The sequence below is a fragment of the Myotis myotis genome, unplaced genomic scaffold (assembly GCF_014108235.1).
Source record: "Myotis myotis isolate mMyoMyo1 unplaced genomic scaffold, mMyoMyo1.p scaffold_m19_p_3, whole genome shotgun sequence".
Classification (NCBI taxonomy): Eukaryota; Metazoa; Chordata; class Mammalia; order Chiroptera; family Vespertilionidae; genus Myotis; species Myotis myotis.
The window spans coordinates 69247660-69262921 of record NW_023416335.1 but is presented as its reverse complement, the minus strand read 5'-3'; the positions used below and the strand labels follow the sequence as shown (position 1 = coordinate 69262921).

At 37.9% G+C, this 15262-nt stretch overlaps 2 pseudogenes; both read left to right on the top strand.

Moving 5' to 3' along the window:
• Window positions 1-3218: 3218 nt before the first annotated feature.
• Window positions 3219-3817, top strand: LOC118651529 (annotated as a pseudogene).
• Window positions 3818-13528: 9711 nt separating this feature from the next.
• Window positions 13529-14404, top strand: LOC118650437 (annotated as a pseudogene).
• The last annotated feature ends 858 nt before the right edge of the window (window positions 14405-15262 follow it).

Sequence of the window (15262 nt, the reverse complement as noted above, 5' to 3'; positions counted from 1 at the left end):
ATGAATGCATTCCTTCCCCATGGACCCTACCCCAACTGCCTCTTTTATCTCTAAATCCTCTCAGCAGGATGTTCAGCTTCTGTTTCTGACAACAATCCACTCTCAAAGTGAATTCATGACAGTGAATGAAATTCACCATTCACATTACTGGTTCAAAACATATGATAGGTTCAAATATTTTCTGCAAATATATGCTGATAAATTGCACAGTTAATAACAATAGACTTTTAAATACATTGTATTTTCACAAAATGTATAAATGTGTCCAATTAAGCCCTATTCTACTACACATGTTTTACTGCTATCATTTATAATGTAGTATATTACAATTCTAGATGTACTGAATGAGTGGTATTTTTTTCACTTATTTGAAAATATTCTCAATTGTAGATTTTCCTACAGATTATACAAGAAAGTTAATTCTTCTGACACTGCAAACTGATCATTGACTTATTGGAAAATGAAACATTAGTACAAAGTATTAGTAACATACATCTCTAAACTCATCAAGTACCACGTTGTTGTGTTTTACTTTCACTTCAAATAATTTTATAATATGGCAGCCTAAAATTTATCTTAAAAATTTGAGAGCTAACCTTCTATGCAAGACATTTACTGCTCTTTATTTCTCAACATTGAAATGACACTGATATTTGAGAAATGTTGGGCAAGTCTTTTTGAGGAATAGTGTAACTATTCTTTATACATTGACAGTCAAGAAATCCCAATATTTCCTTTCACTTTTTAAAAAAATCTAGGGCACAAATTTAACCTTTTAATGCTTTCATATGGAATTTTGTATTAGGAATGCTTTTAATTTTATTAGAGTGACTATCCACTATATACATTCAATTTTTGAGAAAATCTTTATTCTCTTTTAGACTTGACCATTATCTGTTTTATAAACAACCTGTGGTCCTGATAGAAATACATCCTATGGTAAATAAGACATTAGCTGTTCTATCCTATATAATAAAAGCCTAATATGGTAAGTGTCCAGTCATCCGGTTGGCCATTTAACCAATCAAAGCATAATATGCTAATGATATGCTAAGGCAGTTCAACTGCTTGCTATGACATGCAATGAGCACCAGGGGGAAGACAGTCGACCAGTCAACCAGTCGCTATGAAATGCACTAACCACCAGTGGGCCAATGCTCCGACCGATAGGTTAGCTTGCTGTTGGGGTCCAGCCAATCAGGACTGAGCGAGATGGGCCGAACACACCCTGGAGCCCTCCTGCGGTCCCTCCCTGGCTGGCCAACCTCCTGCGTCCTTCCCTGGCCCTAATCTTGCACTGGTGGGGTCCCTCAGCCTGGCCTGTGCCAGCTCAGGCTGAGGATCCCCCCCCCAAGTGCACAAATTTCATACACCGGGCCTCTAGTATAGTATAAAAACAAACATTTCAAGCAGCCCTCCATCATCAATTCCCTTTAGAAAAATCTGCCTTACTTTCTCCAAGCCATTTCACTATGTCTGCGGGATTGAAAAGGAAGAAGATCTGGCATGGTTTATATATTGGTTTTCAGGCTAAACTTGTTCCACAAAGGGATGTTCCTGAAGCATCATGAGGAAATACATTTTTCCGAGTAGAGAGACTTTGAGGAGAACATCTTCATTGCTCACTCTGCCTAGAAGTGATGACACAAAATAAGGATCTATAGGAATATATATGCCATGGCCAATGAGTTCACCTGCCCTGTGTGGCATTCACAGGTAATGTCATAATGCCAAAGATGATTCTCCTTCACTAGAAAAGCCCCCTAATTTTTAAAAAGGCATTAATATCCAACTTAAAAATAAATAAAACATATTTTCAGCTCATTTGCAGCTAAGGTGACACAGTTATATAATAAAATAGAAATGAACTCACTGGGAGAGACTTTTGTGAATCCTCTTATTATAGAAGACTGGAGAAAAATCGAGCAATGCTTAGAGAAATGGAGTTACACAGTTTTATTATGCCGGCAGACTCAGAGGAGGTTGCCTCTCAAATTCTGAGCAAACCGATATGGTGGAAGCCCCACCTTTCTCCCCTTTTGGTATTTTTGTCCCCCAAATATGGATTATACTTCCGGACCTTTTGCGGGCTTTGCAAAAAACCCCAGGTGTTGGGGCTTGAGACCATACCTAAGGGCCTGGCCTGGCGCCAGCGCTGGTAACCCCCCTCTGGGGGCTGTGTCATGGTTTATGGCCTCTGTAAAATGAGAGCATTTAGGTAACAGATTTTATAAGACCAGTTTGTGGAGAAAGGGGCAGTGACTTAATTATAGGTTATCAAGAATGTACATGGGGTTTGCTGGCACAGATTCAGATTGCTAGCCCCACCCAAATATCATTGTTACATTGGAATTAGCCTTTTAGCTTCCTCACTCTCTGAAATAGCAAACAATTCACTGGCACGTGCCATTTGGAACTTTTCTAGGTCTGGAAGATAGATATAATGTTGAAGTGGAAGAGCCTTGCTATGTCGATGGGGCAACAAACTTCAGGCAAAGGATGGCTTCATGTAATTTTATAGAAGTCTTAGGCTTTTGTAGTAAAGGGCTTCTCTAAATACCTTGGCTTCCAGTTGGGTGGCACAGTTGATTGGAGTGTCAACCCCTGTGCAACTAAAAGGTTGAGGGTTTGATTCCCAGTCAGGGCACATATCTAGGATGTGGGTTTGATCCCTGGTAGGGGAGTGTACAGAAGGCAACCAATTGATGTTTCTCTCTCTCTCTCAAATCATTAAGCATATCTTCAGGTGAGAATTAAAAGAAATAAAATTTGTTCTCCCATATAGTGTGGTCCCTTTTCATTTTGATGATTGTTTCTTTTGCTGTGCAGAAGCTTTTTAGTGTGATGTAGTCCCATTTATTTATTTATTTATTTTTCCTTTGTTTCTCTGCCCTAGGAGATGTATTGGTAAAAATTTTGCTATGTGAGATGTCTGAGATTTTGCTGCCTATGTTTTCTTCTAGGATTTTTATGGTTTCACTACTTACATTTAAGTGTTTTATCCATTTTAAATTTATTCTTGTGTATACATAACCCATAAACATAGGCAATGGAGCAGTGCACACCTGGGATGGGATGAGAGCCAGGTGGAGGGGGGTAATGGAGGAAAATGTGGAACATCTGTAATACTCTCAACAATAAACATAAAATAATAAAAACTAAAATACATTACAATAAAAAATAAATAGGCATTTTCTCTTTCCAGCTAGCGCCAAGCTATGGGTATCTCTTGGGACAACTGGCACAAGCACCGCAAGACTGGGGGCAAGAGAAAGCTCTACCACAAGAAGCGAAATATGAGCTGGGACGTCCAACACTAAGATTGGACCCCACAATCCAAGTGCACAGAGGCAACAAGAAGTACCGAGCTTTGAGGCTGGACATGGGCAACTTCTCCTGGGGCTCAGAGTGTTGTATGCACAAAACAAGGATTATTGATGTTGTCTACAATGCATCCAACAACGAACTGGTCCGCACCAAGACCCTGGTAAAAAACTGCATCCTGCTCATTGACAGCACACCATACCCACAGTGGTAGGAGTCCCACAATGCACTGCCCCTAGGCCCCAAGAAAGGGGCCAAGCTGAAGAGGAAGAGATTTTAAACAAAAAACGATCAAAGAAAATCCTGAAGAAATCTGATGGAAGGAAAAAGAATGCCCAAATCAGCAGTCTTCTCGAGGAGCAGTTCCAGCAGAGCAAGCTTCTTGCATGCATGGCTTCAACCAGGCCAGTGTGGCCGAGCGGAGGGCTATGTGCTCCAGGGCAAGGAGCTGGGGTTCTGTCTGAGGAAAATCACGGCCCGGAAAGGCAAGTAAATCCTCTTCCTCCTATCTTAGCTCAGGTAATAAAGGTGTTTATTTTAGATAAACAAACAAACAAACAAATAAATACCTTGGCCTACTTTCACCTAAGAAAAATAAATTATCTTACTTATTTAAACCATGTTTCATTCAGATTTACTTTTACTCCTGGCTCCTTTAGTCATGTGGAGGATAGGATAGCACTGACTAAAAATAACACATAGTTTGAATCTGGGTTTACCTTCCTGCCTCAGACTTCTGCCAACACCCCATATTTTTGCATCACCAAAATATAGCTTCTGATCAATACACTTAGTTTATAATTATCAAAGCTATGAAATCTTTTACAAGAGGAAAGACTCAAATTTTGTAATCTACTCAATAATTCTGAAGCAGCTAGACCTACAAAAGAAAAAAAAATGTCTATTGGAGAACCAATTACTGAAACATTTGCAAAAGAGAATGGGATTGTCCATAAAAGTGCCAGTATCTATGTTTTCGCTAATGGCAGTATTTTTTCTTTTCTTATGGCTGAGCAGTATTCCATTGTATATATACAATATCTTCTTTATTCAATCATCTACCGAAGGACACTGGTTGTTTCCATGTCTTGGCCACCATGAAAAATGCTGCAATGAACATATGGGTGCATATATCTTTCCAATAAATAGTTTCGAGTTTTTTCTGGTATATACCCAGAAGAGGAGTTGTGGGCCATATGGTAACTTAATTCTTAATTTTTTTAAGAGCCCTCATACTGTTTCCATGGTGGCTGTATGAGTTTATATTCCCACCAGCAGTGAATTTGGGTGGTGGTCACACAACGTAATATACTGATGGTTTGTCAGAATTATACACCTATATAATTTTATCAACCATTGTCACCCTGAAAATTTGATTTTAAAAAGTGACAATATCTGGTAAATGATTATTGCAGTGATGGAACATTTGTGTATCTTGCTTGTTTCAATGCCAATCCCCTTGATGTGATATTGTACCATCAGTTTTCAAGACGTTACCATTGGGAGAAACTGGGTTAAGGGGATATGGACATTTCTGTGTTATTTTTACAGCTGAATATCAATATATGATTGTGTGAAACTTAAAGTTTTATTTGAAAAGGAGAGTTTTGAAACACACTGTGAACGATAATGCTTTTTCATCAGGGCAGGCAGTTTGTGTGGCATGATGGAGGTAGATCTCCATAAATTTTGACTTTGAATAATATTAAGAACATTTTTAAAAAATATGTTTTCACTTGAGTAAAGTTTGTTCTAGGCTTTTGAGAGTACATACCTATTTTTCCCCCAAATTTTATACTTTTCCTTTTGTTTTATCTTTTCTTAACATGAAATGCTAAGATCGTGAGGACAGAGCTTCCGACGTAGGCTTAAAGGATATTTGTAGAAAAAGAAGCATGATCTATATTATAACCTTCCTACTCAAGCAAAAGAGCCTTTAATTTTTTTAGAACTTTAAATAACAGTTGACATATTAATTTCAGGTATACAACATAGAGATCAGAAATGTATATACCTTATGAAGTGATCACCCTGATAAGTCTAGTACCCATCACACACAATACATATTACAGTATTATTGACTATATTCCCTATATTGTACTTCACATTCCCATGACTATTCTTATAACTAGAAATTTGTGTTACTTAATTCCTTCACCTTTTCCAGCTATTCCCCGAAACCCCCTCCCATTTGGCATTTTGTTCTTTGTATCTGAGTTTGAAGAATCGCACCGCTAACATACCAGGGCATACTAAGTTTGTCTATGTTGCTCTTTTGTTTCGATGATGCCTACGTTCCAGAATAGGAAAATCACTTAATCACAGTCTTACACACAGAAATATGAAAATAATAAAATATGAAAAAATGGACATACTGTCAAAGAATAAGATAAAATCTGCTATAGATAATGCTTATAATGCTTAGCCTAATAAAAACCCAAGAAAGCTAAAGCATGCTATAGCAGAAATTTGCTGTGTTGCTCACTGAGGGGAATGATCAGGGGATTTAAGGTGGAGTTGTTGGTGGTTATGCTCTTTATGCATTTACCATAAAGATTCATGCACCAAACATTAAAACTTTATGTATTTAACATAGAGATTCATACACCAACGATTAAACTTTTCCTATTGCTTCCTGAACTGAGATGTTCTTTATCAGCTTCAGCTTATTAAATAAAATCAATTGTGATGAAATGTACAAGTCAAGTTTGATATCTCCTAGGCAAGTGGAAGATATTTCTTTTCATATATGTCAGTTACTTCAGTGATATAATCCATTTGTCAACAAGCACATTTCTGAATACATTTAAAATTTAGATCAGAAATTGACCTCCATAATTATACACATATTTAAAATTATTATTCCAAAGTGTTCTAAATATTCCAATGAATATTTTCTTTTAACATTATAAACTGTCTTCAGTATTAATGACCATGTCAGCATCATGTTTTTCAAATAATATCCACATTTAGATTACAAATAATTTATTAATATAAATAATTCCTATATAAATTGGTTTCTTATAGTTTTGTATATTCCTCCAATATTCAATAAATGTCCAATGATCATTGAAGCATGTAATGTATGGAAATGACAACAGAGTCAACATGTTCGTAAAAATTATTTTACAGGGAGTTTGTATCCCTAACATGCAGATTATACTATTAAGCAATTCCAAAAGAACACCTGATTGTCCATGTAGTTAATGTCCTTAATGAATCTATTTAGTGTTTAAGCTTTGGTAATGAATAACACATTTTCAAACATTTTCTCATAGTGGAAATTATTCCCTTGAGCTTATAGCTTCCTGTTGAAGGTAACTAAATCTCTTCAATACATTCTCTGAGGAGAATAAGCAGTAATCTCTTGGGAGACTCGCTGCTATTGTGAATAACCTGTATTGACACAATCCCATTTCTAAGCACTATTGTTCTGTAAATTCTCATTTGTGATTTTTTAATCATGAATAAATATTCACTGTAAGACAGTACATTCAACATATTTAATTGAATACATAGCCATGCTGAAAACCAAGCTGAACAGAATGTCAAAACAGATCTAAATGATGCAATGTTAAATGTCACTTATTTTATGCTGGTAAACTCTATCCTACTATATATTTAATTTGCTTTTATTTTTACAAGCCAACATTTCCCATTTAGACAAGATAATTTTTAAACCTTTTATTCAACTATACCAAATATGTTTGAATTATAGTTCTTGATATCATGAAGAAACAGGGAGTTTGTATCCCTAACATGCAGATTATAATATTAATCATATATCCTCTTATTTAAAATACCAAACTTTTAATAAGGTAGTAATCCCTTGATATGGTTATTAATTTAACTTATTTGCATTTGAAAAGTCTGATGATTATAATACCATACTAGTTATTTTGGGTCAATTTGTTCAATAATTCATATAGAAAAGTTGAGTAACACTGTAAAATAATAAACTTTGCCAAAGTGAAATATATGTGCTCAATAAGTTGTTTATATATAATTATTTTCCAGTTCTTTATTTGAAAAGTATATAATATAATAATTCCTACAATTCTCTTAGTGAGATTTTGACACAAAGTGTTAATTTCACTCTCTCACTTAGAACTAGAGAAGGCTGGAGAAACAAAATATAGGTAAGTAAGTAGCCTGGCAGCATTGCTCAGTGGTTGAGTGCTAACCTATGAACCAGGAAGTCACAGTTGAATTTCTAGTCAGGATTGTGGGCTTGATCTCCAAGAGGGGGTATGCATGAGGCAGCCAATCAATGTTACTCTCTCATCCTTGATGTTTCTATCTCTCTCCCTCTTCCTTCTTCTCTGAAATCAATAAAGATATATTTAAAAATAAATAAAAATATAAGTTAAGCCCTAGCTGGTTTGGCTCAGTGGATAGAGCGTTGGCCTGCGGACTGAAGGGTCCCAGGTTCGATTCCGGTCAAGGGCATGTACCTTGGTTGCGGGCACATCCCCAGTAGGGAGTGTGCAGGAGGCATATGATTGATGTTTCTCTCTCATCAATGTTTCTAACTCTCTATCCCTCTCCCTTCCTCTCTGTAAAATCAATAAAATATATTAAAAAAATATATAGGTTAAGTAGTTAAAATAAAATTAATGTATAGCAATTTATAATATGAAATAAAAGGATTAAAAGCATATGAGAGTACTATATATTAGCAGACAAACTGTCATTTTCAAAATACATATTCTATTTTCAATGTGGTTAGCAAATTGAGAAATAAACATAGTTTTTATGTATCAGTTTTTATGTGAAATAAAAATAATTTATGACTTCTAACCCACCTAAGAGATTTTTAAAAAATATATATATTTTTATTGATTTCAGAGAGGAAGGAAGAGGGAGAGAGAAATAAAAACATCAATGATGAGAAAGAATCATTGATCAGCTGCCTCCTGCACGCCTTCTACTGGAGATGGCGCCCACAACCCAGGCATGTGCTCTGATTAGGAATTGAACTGTGACCTCCTGTTTCATAGAACAACACTCAGCCACTGAGCCACGCTGGGCCAGGACCACCTAAGAGTTTTTAGCAGGTGTTAAAAAACTTTGTTCACTCATGTACATTAATTTTTCTTAGAGAACAAGCCGTACTCTCAGTTGTAGAATAGGAGATCTGAAATAGCTTTGACTTCTACAACTCATGGAAATCTGGTGGTATATTTGGCTCAATGCAGAACAATTGCAGTCTGTATCAATGTTTTGAACATGTACACAAAGACAGGTAACTGCAGCACTGAGCAAAAAGATAACTAACTTCCAATGGCTGAGGTTTTCTCTTTGGTGTGATCATAATAGACTTTGTTTAAGCCATTCAATGAACAGTTAAAGCAGTCTCCAGAGAAAGAAGATTAAATATTGGCACTTTGAAATAGGGAAGAGACTAAAGAAAGAAGATAATGGAGAGAAAAGGAGAGAAAAGCTTCACAGTGACTCTCCAGCTCAGAATGGATTCAAATCTATTTCCTTCTATCTCTAAGGGTTTCACATTTTATCCTTATATGAAACCATATTTTTATTTCAGCTCCATTGATTATGTTTTGTGTCTTGCAGATGAATGATTCATTTAAGAAAATCTTTTCCCTAAAATATTACATACATCAATAAATCTCTCTCTCTCTTTCTTTCTTCCTCCCCGTCCCCACTCATTCCGAAATTACCAAAAGTCATCTAGATTGATTAAGCAGTACCAAAGTTTTACCTTGCCACATGGTTAAAAGTCATAGTTCCATATTTTTATTTTTATGTCACAGTAAATGAAAACAGCTATGAATTGCAATATAGAATATAACTTTAACTTATACTTTTTTGTTTACAGTTTTAATATTGGAATTTATTTAGAATTTAGAGGTACAGATTTGAGAAGGACCACTTCAAAATGCATTTCTACTTCTATTTATTAGTAATTACTGGGATTTGAAAAAATCATAAAATTATAAAAATTACAAAAATATAAAATACAAATTAACACTTGTGGCTGATTTTATAATTTTTAATCTACTTGAAAATTTGAAAGTGAAAGAAGTAGAAATAAATGTTTTTTGCAAATGTGGATATTATGTACATCAATGTATGCTTTGGACTTTTGATGTTGGTTCCATTAATTATTGTATTATTTTCCGTATGAACAACTATAAACTTACTTTTGTCTCACCCTGTATATCCCACGAAGCAGTAATTCCACTATTAGAGTATTAAAGCTTATGAAATTTTTGCACTTCATTACCAATGATTCCTCATAGGGATACTAATGTTTTTACAGTGATAGAATAACAACTGTTCCAGGCACTGACTGGCTATATACTTGGTAGCATATTTGCATATCAAATATCATAGAGCAGAGAAAATACAGATTTAGAATGCATCTAAAAATAAAATGTAGTGATAATAAAAAAGAAAGTTGCAGTGACTACACATTGTATAGTGATATTTTTATTAAATGAGCAGAATTATAAACATGCATAAACATAAATGTATTCATTCATATATGCATGTGTATAAATCTATGCATAGGCATATGTATTGAGCATTTTAGGAAACATAAATGCATGATTATGCATTTTTTTAAATTCTAAAAAAATTATGTATAAACATATATTCAGGTTACTGTTTAAAATAATATATGGATAGCATGAGTAAAACTACATCCTTAATAAAATACACATGAGAAAATAACTAGTTATCATTATAAAACTATCAGGAAAGTTAGAAAGCTTTTCAACAAAAAATAATAAGCAAGAACTTCTCAAATACATTATTACAAAATAATTGTTTTACCACCATTCCCTGCATTATTTATGCATTATCTAGTTATTCTTTTTATGTAACAATATTTTCACAAGTTATAATATAACATTTTAATAATATCCCATTTATGCTATTCATTTAACTTATGCTATTGAGTAAGAGATAAATGAATATCTGATTTGAGAATGCTAATTTATAACTTCATCTCAGAATCTTTTTACCTTTTTGCTGCACTTTTTCTACATTGTACAATTATGGGCACCCAATATAAATTAACTAATTATCAAAGTGTTCTCTTTGCAATTAGCATAACAAAACAAAAGTTTTTTTCTTAAATATTTTGGATGGTACATCCTTTAAATTTTTACAATTTCCCAGGTTTTACTTCAAATAAGAAGTTGAACAAATAGTTTAAGTTCACTTTTTACTACCAAATGAGGTAAAGTAATTTTTCAAAGGTTTAATTATAGGAAGATGAAAACATTAAAATTATATATGTAAAATTTTATTTAACATACAATGTATTTGATCCTTGAAGAATGCAAGTTTGAACTGTGTGGGTCCACTTATACTATAAAGTGCCACACACTCTTTATCCCACCCAGTAGATAAAGACTAAAGCCTATATTCCAAATACCAGAGACTGAAATCTTCAGCCTTGCCTAAGCAAACACCTGTATCTCTAAATTATTTTTGTGTTGTTTTGTATGGGGCGTTCTCTGTTCTAATTTGTTTAGGTTATTATACAATTAGCAAAACAGATTATATTGGTATTTATTTTCTACTCCATACCTCTAATTTATTAGATTAAAATATATTGGATAGTAATAGCCAGAATAAATTTTAAAACAATATAAATGCTACACAAATATAATTCTAATAAACATTGTAAACAAATAAAATATAATTTAATTTAGAAATTAAACTTTAACAAATGTTTAGGTAGCTCACAAGAAAGTAAGTAACATAAAACAGGAACAAAAACTACAACAACAAAAAAAAACAAAAATAAAATGCCAAATTAAACCCTAGATATTAATAATTACATTAAATGTAAATATTTAAATACACCAGTGAAAAGACAGAAATCAGTAGAGTCAATTTAAACACATGATCTAACTATCTGTTCACTAAATACATTAACTTCAAATATAAGGACATTAGAGGCCAGGTGCACAGGTTTGTTCACTGGTGGGTTCCCTTGGCCAGGCCAGCACCTTCTCACAATCAGGACCCCTTGGGGGATGTTGGACTACCAGTTTCAGCCTGATCACCACAGGCCAGGCTGAGGAACCCCACCGGTGCACGAATCCATGCACTGGGCCTCTAGTATGCATATAAGATCATTGGTTAATCTCTTCCTGCCTTCCCCTCTCCCCTTCCCTCTGAGATTTATCAGTCTGTTCCATGTTTCCATGCCTGTGCCTTGAATGTCTGCCCCCTGGTGGTCAGTGCACATCATAGCAAGCAGTTGAGCAGCCATAGCATATCATTAGCATATTACACTTTGGTTGTTTGGTTGTTCTGTTGTTCAGTCTATTTGCATATTGCCCTTTTATTATATAGGAGTAGAGGCCCAGTACATGAAAATTCATGCACTGCAGGAGGGGTCTGTCAGCCAGGCCTGTCCCCTCTCACAGTCTGGGAGCCCTCAGGGGTGGGAGGCAACCCAGCAATCAGGGGAAGGTGACTCCCTATCACAACCCAGCGTAAGCCTCGGCCAGCCCTGGTTACCTGAGCCTTGGGCGGCCCTGGATGGCTGGGGGCGTTGAGGGGACTGGGGAGCTCCGGAGGCAGGCAGCGGGGCTGAGGGGACTGGGCCCAGCCATATTGTGGCTGTGGGCGCTGCCATCTTTGAGAGCAGGGCAGTCAATTAGCATATTCCCTCTTTATTAGATAGGACTAGAGGCTCGGTGCACAAAAAATTGTGCACTCAGGGGAGCGGGGGTGTCCCTCAGCCCGGCCTGTGCCCTCTCACAGTCTGGGACCTCTCAGGGGATGACCACCTGCTGGCTTGGGCCCACTCCCCTGGGGATTGGGCCTAATGGCAATCAGACATCCCTCTGGCAGCCCAGCAGCCCTTGGGGGATGTCCACTTGCCAGCGGGGAGCAGGCCTAAACTGCAGTCGGACATCCTTAGCACTGCTGAGGAGGCAGGAGAGACTCCCACCACCACCGCTGTACTGGCAGCCATCAGCCTGGCTTGTGGCTGAGCAGAGCTCCTCCCATGTGAGAGCACCCTGACCACCAGAGGGCAGCTCCTGCATTGAGCGTCTGCCCCCTGGTGGTCAGTGTGTGTCATAGTGACCAATCATTCCCAGTCCTTCTGCTGTTAGGGTCAGTTTGCATATTACCCATCTACTATATAGGATAGAGGCCTGGTGCATGGGTGGGGGCCGGCTAGTTTGCCCTGAATGGTGTCCCGGATCAGGGTGGGAGTCCCACTTGGGTGCCTGGCCAGCCTGGATGAGGGGATGATGGCTGTTTGCAGCTGGTCACACCTCCTTCAGGGTGGGGGTCCCCACTGGGGTGCCTGGCCAGTCTGGGTGAGGGGCTGAGGGCTGTTTTCAGGCTGGTGGGCGACTGAAGCTCCCAGCCTCTCCTTTTTTTTTTTTTTTTTTTCTGGGATTTATTTACCTTCTATGGCTGTCACTGGAGCTGAGAGCTGGCTTTAGTTCTGAGGCCGTTGCTGGCTGAAAGCAGGTACCTGGGTTTGTTTAGATTCTATAATCGAAACTCTATTGCCATCACTGGCCGCTCTAAGCTCTGAGGCCGTGCTGGCTGAAAGCAGGTTCTGGGGTTTGTTTAGGTTCTATAATTGCAACATAGTTGCATCTGGAGCTCAGAGCTCAGCAGCGGCAGGCGGGGAACGTTTGCTTCCTCCGTCACTGGAGCAAGCAAGCCTCATGTTTGTTTCAGCTGCCTGGCTGCCGGCCGCCATCTTGGCTGCCAGTTAGTTTGCATATCTCGCTGATTAGCCAATGGAAAGGGTAGCGAAGTTATGGCTAATTACCATGTTTCTCTATTATTAGATAGGATAATCAGATTATAAGTAAGATGATGGAAAAGGTATATAACAAAAATATTAATTTAAAAAAAGAATAGGTGGTGGTCAAATTAAGTAGTATTCAGAGCAAATAAGATTGTCTTAGGCATTAAGGAATATAATATTATGATATAAGAAACAAGCTTTCAAGAAGGCATAGTTATCCTAAATGTGTATGCATCAAATGATAGACCTGCAAATATATAAAACAATTTTATATTAGTTTTATCTTATTGAACATAGAGAATTATGAAGTTAAAATATGATTACCGATTGAATTCTGAAAAAATTGTACACTTATATAATTTTTCTGGTAGGGTCTCTATGTGATGGTATTGTTATTTTATCCTGGGTCCTTGATGTTCTTAAGAATAATAAGAGCAGGATACTGACCTTCAGTCGGTCAGCTTAAGTGCCATGGCGCCCTCCAGGAAGTTTTTAATCAGGGGAATTGGAAGATGAATGGGTGGAAGAGGACTCTGGGGGAACTCATCACCACTCTGAAGGCCGCCATGGTGCCAGCCGACACAGAGGTGGTTTGTGCACCCCCCATCGCCTGCATTGACTTCGCCAGGCAGAAGCTAGATCCCAAGATTGCTGTGGCTGCCCAGGACTGCTACAAAGTGACTAATGGGGCTTTTACTGGGGAGATCATCCCTGGCATGATCAAAGACTGTGGAGCCACATGGGTAGCCCTTGGGCACTTGGAGAGAAGGCAGGTCTTTGGGGAGTCAGATGAGTTGATTGAGCAGAAAGTGGCCCATGGCCTGGCTGAGGGACTTGGAGTGATCGCCTGCTTTAGGGAGAAGCTAGATGAGAGGGAAGCTGGCATCACTGAGAAGGTGGTTTTTGAACAAACCAAGGTCATCGCAGATAACGTGAAGGACTGGAACAAGGTTGTTCTGGCCTATGAGCCTGTGTGGGCCATTGGTACAGGCAAGACTGCAACACCCCAGCAGTCCAGGAAGTACACGAAAAGCTCTGGGGATGGCTTAAGTCCAATGTCTCTGATGCAGTAGCTCAGTGCACCCGCATCATTTATGGAGGTTCTGTGACTGGGTAACCTGCAAGGAGCTGGCAAGCCAGCCTGACATGGATGGCTTCCTCGTGGGTAGTGCATCCCTCAAGCCTGAATTTGAGGACATAAACAATGCCAAACAATACGCCCCAAATCCATCTCTCTGCCCTTCCTACTATGCCAAGGACTGTGAAGCTCAGAAGCCCAATGACTGCTCCTCCCTCTCCCTGCCCCACACATGCTTCTGATGATATCACCTGCCCCTTCTTATGTCCTAATCCAAACTTTACTTCTCCTTTACCATGTACACCTGTAATGGTTGGGACAATCCCTTCTCCACTTACTATAATAATTGGAACAAAACATGTCACCAAAATGGCTCTCCTTGACTGAGAGGCAGAAGAGTGGGGTTTGCTCATGGGTCCCTCAGTCCCCTCTTGTTCACAGGAAAGAGAAGCCATCCTCCTCTCCCATCTCGTACATGGGCCAAGGGCTGGGAAAGAGCCTTGTCCTGGCCGAAGGCCAGGGGTGCTGTTTTCCTCCCTGGTGCCAACTCCTGTGTGTTGTGTATGCGAGCAGTCCCACTTGGGGGTGGGAATAAACATCTGGCACTATAAAAAAAAATAATAATAAGAGCAAAAGAACATTTTCTAGGATTAAGCTGTCACCTGGTTTACGGTAGTTGCAAAATTCGTGGACAGTTAGAAAGCTTTTCAGTAAAGGTAACAACTTCAGAAAATGATTTAAAAGAAGTACTTTTAACAGCTGAAGCGAGTGGCCTCATGGAACAAAAAAACGAATGGTGAGGGTTTTGTGTGATGTTCATATTGAAGTTCTATTCTTTTGTGCCTCATCACAGATCAAATGTGATGAGGCACTTATTACTAAATAAAAGGATATGGGGCTTTCACTTTCACAAATCAAAGAATCCAGTTGTTCTTACTTTTATAAGTACTATGAGGGATTAAAGATTTAGATTTTTTTTTAAAAAGCAGCATCTTAACTTCTGCCACCAACTATGGCTTGCAGGATGTTAGTGCCTTACATAGAAAGTACTTCTTTTAAAAGGCACCTAAAGTTGCTACATTATTGTCACGTCCCATTTT